The sequence below is a fragment of the Octodon degus genome, unplaced genomic scaffold, assembly GCF_000260255.1.
Source record: "Octodon degus isolate 3935 unplaced genomic scaffold, OctDeg1.0 scaffold00032, whole genome shotgun sequence".
Classification (NCBI taxonomy): Eukaryota; Metazoa; Chordata; class Mammalia; order Rodentia; family Octodontidae; genus Octodon; species Octodon degus.
In genome coordinates, this window is record NW_004524608.1 from 12,215,381 (window position 1) to 12,220,751 (window position 5,371).

General features: G+C 39.5%; 1 pseudogene; it reads right to left on the bottom strand.

Annotated features, from left to right (window-relative positions):
• Window positions 1-363: 363 nt before the first annotated feature.
• On the bottom strand, window positions 364-1,383 carry LOC101579134 (annotated as a pseudogene).
• Window positions 1,384-5,371: the final 3,988 nt, after the last annotated feature.

The window sequence follows — 5,371 nt, forward strand, 5'->3', positions numbered from 1 at the left end:
CATAATTTTAATGGTTGATAGCTTCTGGTTGGCTCCAAATGGGACAGTTAAACAATATTACTTAAAGGCCCCCAAGCACATTCGTACCTACTCAGTAGCGTTGGCTTCTATCCACAGTCCACTGCCTAGTTAAGACTTTCTTAACCTTCCAGGGTTATGGAAATCACAATTTTGTAATAAGCTGAAACAAACCCTTGGTACACCCATGTGTTCTTTTTAAAAAATAACAAATATTAAATGAAACACCTTACCAGGCTCTGGTGCCTCACAGAGCAAAAAGTGTTACTGCGGCAATCCAAATTCTTTGTGTCCTCTTGTCTCTTGTGGGCTGTGTGTTTTTGTTCCTGCACCTGTTCACTGGAGTCATACAGCATGGAGTTTGTAAATCTTCCTTACCCAGTACACCAGGGCAGCCAGTGCTATCATTTTGTGCAGCCTCTTTCTGTGCAGGTCATCCCTCTGGACCAGCACCCCTGGGGTGGAAGAGGTGAGTGTGTACAGAGGCAGTTGAGACAGTTTATAGGCATCGTAGTCCACTTGGTACTTGCAGCAAGGGTTAGACTGCCAGGAGATGGAGATCTGATAGAGGGTACAGCAGGCCAAGCTCAACACACCAGCAGGCAGGGAGATGTAGTGGGAATAATCTAAGGGAAGTGCCAATGGGGCGAAGAGGCAGGCGGTGCCAGGAAACACAGCCACTTCATGCAGGCAGTTGCCCATGGTGATCCAGGGAGCTGTCTCACCACCATTTGGATAGGTTCAGTGACAATGTACTTGTATTAGGCTTCCCAGGCTTGTTCCAGCTCATATGCAAACTGGTCCTGAGCATTCCACCATTGTAGATCCCGTGCACGATGTAGCAGTCTGTGGCTAACAAGGTTACCCTTCCCACCAACACTGTATAAGAGTTCCAATTTTTCTAAGTCCTTGTCAGCTTTGTTTCTTCTTAACAACCATGCTAATGGGTATGAGGTCTTCTTCACATGGTGGTGACCTTTAAACTTGTTCTTCTTTTTCATTTCTTTCATTCCAAAAAACATGGAGAACTCAACGATGCTAGAGGTCCTGAGAGAGCAGTACCAAGCAGCTCACTTAAGACAGGTAGGGCTGTCTGTGAGCTGGTCCAGGCTGGCACACACAGGTAGCAGAGCACACAGATACCTGCTCTGTACTTTCCTAGATGTGCAAGCATGCCTCAGAGATGCCAGCAGGGCAAGTGTCGATCTGTATGATGTACTTGCTGCCAGTAGGCTAAATTCTGAACAAGAATTCAAGTTACAGCTTGGAGTCTATGTTCTTCATTACAAATACTGTTGAGTCCCTCTCTCAGGTGCTGCCGCTGCTGCCGCCTGGGCCCAGGTGCCTCCTTACCCACATGGCCATCTTGGAGACTGGGGAATTATATTTTGATTGTGCTATTTATGACACAATTTATATGACAGTATTAGTTTCTTATTTGGAGTATCAACTCTATAGCTATTACATCTATTGTTTCTGAGATAGTTGGCAATCATAGGATTTCTAGCTCTAATTTTGTGACACTTTCATTTGTTACTAGAACATCAATAGGGCTTTTATGAAAATTGCAGGATTGTTCTGATAACAGAATTAACAAATTTAAAAATAAAGGCATATTAGCATGGTAAGAATATTACCAGCAAATAAAATATTAACTGTCTATGAGGATCAACTTCCAAATTTTGGAAATTCAGGATTAAGAGAAAAACCTAGCAGGTCTTTAATAAGCTAACACAGCAGGAGAAATTCTTCCTTTATAAAATCAAAAGCAAGAAACACAAGGAAACAATAACTACAATATGGCAAACCAATTTAAGTTTCTCTTAAGAGCATTTGGTTACCAAAATCTGCTCTTTAGGTCCCAGCTCTGTCAAGTGCCAAGATAATAAAACAAAGTTACAACAATGGACCTTCCTACAGCAAGAACCAGATTTCAAGCAACAAGAAAAAGAATAGTCAAGAAAGACAAATACTTGAAAACAGTTTTAAAATTCTTATGCTGTGAATTTCCAGACTTTTTGCATAAAAAGAAAGAAATGTTCTTATGGCTAAGAGTGTCTGAACAGACTATCTTTTACACAAACCCTAAAAGAATAAATTTCACTTATGTAATACCTCCATATATGAAATTATGGAGGAAATTATAGAATCATAAATTACAAAATTATAAATGGAAATTAAATATTACTTTTTTTCTAAGAAAAGAAGTGATGATATAGAAATTAGTAAATTATACGAGACACCTGAGTTCAATCCCTGGTACCACCAAAAAATAAATCAATAAGTAAGTTATACAAGCCAACAGAGCTAAGATATACAGACACCTAAGCATGAATCTCACTTGGTATGATTAAGGGTCCATATTCTTTCCTCATTCCAATATGTTTAAAGTGGTATTGCTTTAAAGTCAGTTAGAACATTTGTTATGGTTTGTATCTAGACGTCCCCGCAGAGCCTCCTACAGTCATAGGCAGGTTTTTCATAGGTGGTTGAATCTAGAGTTTGCAATTGATCTATGGTACAAATTTGGGTTAAGGAGTGAGTATTATACCTGTTATAGGGTGGGTCACCTGCATATAGTGTAAGGGACAGAAAGAGGCTTGTCTCTTTTCTCTCTTCCTTCCCTGGTTTGCTGTTACTGTCTTCTGTCTCCATGAACTGTTTCTCTTCTGCAATGCCCCTTTGCCAAGCAACCCTGCTTTGAAGTCAGCAGATTATGGACTGAAACCTCTATAAACTGACACTGAGCTAAATAAAACTTTTCCTCCCTCGGCTTTGGGTGTCAGGTATTTTGCCTCAGCAATGAGAAAAGTGATTGAAAAAACTTTTAAAACATACTGATGTTCTAGTCTTACCTCAGGATTCTAGTGCGTTCTGGCTGGGGTAGAACCATTTAACTGTTTCTTGGTATATAGTTTTTAAAGCCCTCAGATAATGCCATTCTCTTTGGAACTGTATTATTGAAGAATCAATGAAAGAGCTCATTTTGGTTAGCAGAACACCTATTTTAGTTGAAGTGTTCTTTTTTTTTTTTTCCTTTTAATCAGAGAAGGTTTTCTTTGTCAATAATTATGGGGTTACAGCTTGCATAACAGAAAATTTAATCATTGGACTTTAATAGCTTCTCTTTGCTCTAATAGGATGATACTGATTAAAGACCAATCTGACATTTGTTATGGATTTTTCATCAAAGATTGTCAATGACGTCCATTAAGTCCAAACTAGAACAGGGCTTCTTTTGTAATAGTCTGGATTGGAAAAGAATTTGACCCTTATAAAAGCTTAGCATAGCATATAGATAATTATTTAATTCTCCCAGCATTCCTGTGAAATAGTATTATTATTTTTATTTACAAATGAGGAACTTGGGTTAAAAATAGGGAACTCACACAACTTGCTCAACCTCACAGCTAGCAGTCAAGAGACCAGGAAGCAAATTAAGAGCAATATTGAATTGAAACTTTCTGAATTTGATTTTTATTTATACTGGTGAAATATCAAACATTAGTTGAGAACAGTCATAATTCCTCACTAAAGATTAAAATGTGAGAACATTTGGACATTGTATTGCTTTATTACCCCCACTCCACTGAATCACAAGAACCAAACTTTTCGTCTTTCTGAGAACCAGTGTGACAGGTAGGGCCTGTAATTGATCGGCTGATTAAGATCACAATTGCCAGGGCTGTTGCTCGTGCGACACCAGCATCAGTCTTACACAGGTGTCTGGTTGAATGCTGAGCAGGAGCCAAGACAAGCTCAAGGTTCTGCTTCTGGCCCTTCTTCCTGCCACTGTAGCCCGATTCCCACTAACTCTGAAATCTTGTGTGTTCATACCTGCTCAGGTCACACCAGCTTTTCAGGGGGCATCCAGCTCTTGGCCCATTCAACTGTGACACAACACACCCAACTAACTTGTCTCTCTCACAGATCTATTAGAAAATCCAAGAGTGCTTAATGGTAAAATACCAAATACCTAGTTAACATGCATTTCACATATATAAGAATGATTTTTGTAGTGTACACAAGTGTCAAATATTGCATAGGACATTTATACTAAACTTATGCACTTCCCTGAAGTTGAAATTTAATTGGATATCCTGCATCTTTTTTGCTGAATGGTAGCCCTAGCATTCTTTTTTAATAGGGTTATGAAAATCTGAGCAACTGTGTTGAAAAAGGAGGTGAAAAGCCCAATTTCTTACCATAACATAATATATACAATAAAAATTCTTTACTTTAGAAGAGAGTTTTGGATGTTCATTTCAGAGTCAAACTTTTGTGAGGATTAGTAATATGTATCTGATTGATTGATTGATTGATTGATTGTGGCCTGCCCTGAGGGCGGGGCTGGTGCTGCATGTAGTGCTGGGTATTGAACCACAGTCCCCTGAGCCTGCCTAAGCTTGCCTAAGCAGGCACTTTAGACTGAGCTGTCTCACTCGCCCCTGAATTACCTTGATAAGATATGACAAATTTGTGTTTCCTCTTTATATCTTTGTTTGTTTGTTTGTGCAGGGTCTCACTATGCAGCTCAGACTCACAGCGATTTTCCTGTTTTCAGCCTCTCTACTGCTGGGATTACAGAGGTGCGCCACCCACCATGCCTTGATTCCATCAGCAGCTCAACATGCCCGGGGGGCGGGCCCTGCATGGCATGCGGTGCCAGGGGTCAAACCCTGGCCTCCGAGCTTGCCTAAACAAGCGCTTAGTCCACTGAGCTGTCTTGCCAGCCCTCCTCTTTATATCTTGATAGCACTCACATTAAAATTGCTTTGCTATACCAAAAAATACCTTCCTTGTGCTTATTTCTCTGGCTGTAACTTCAAAGAAGTTTTTCTTTTGTTTTTAAAAAGTCCTATTATACCTAGAATTATAGGTAAAAGGAGAAAAGTCCTTGAATATGCCTTTATGAAAATGAAACACAACCTTTGTGATCATGTTAAATAAAAGTAATATAACTTGTCCAGAAATGCCAAGAGATTTTCAAACATTGTGTTCATTCTTGAAACACTCCTTTGAAGGGATTATCGTTATCTGGATCTTATAAGTAGAGCAATGTAGGGCTGATTATTATTTTCTTTGTCAAAAGAAGAAAAGCTGGACATCGTATTCGTCTGAAGCTCACCACAACCTCCCCGTCACAGTGTTATTTCTCTCACTGCCTCAATTTCTGAACTTCTGGCTTCTGAGGTATTAAACAGTTAATGGAACTGAAATTTTAAAGCTGAAGAAAATTCTGGTATGGAACTTTAGAAAAGTGTCAAGGAGTATCAGAAGTATTCAGTCACTTGTCACATTCCCCAGGGGAGGAGGGAGAGAGAAAGGCATGTTTAGCACTTCCTCAAACCTA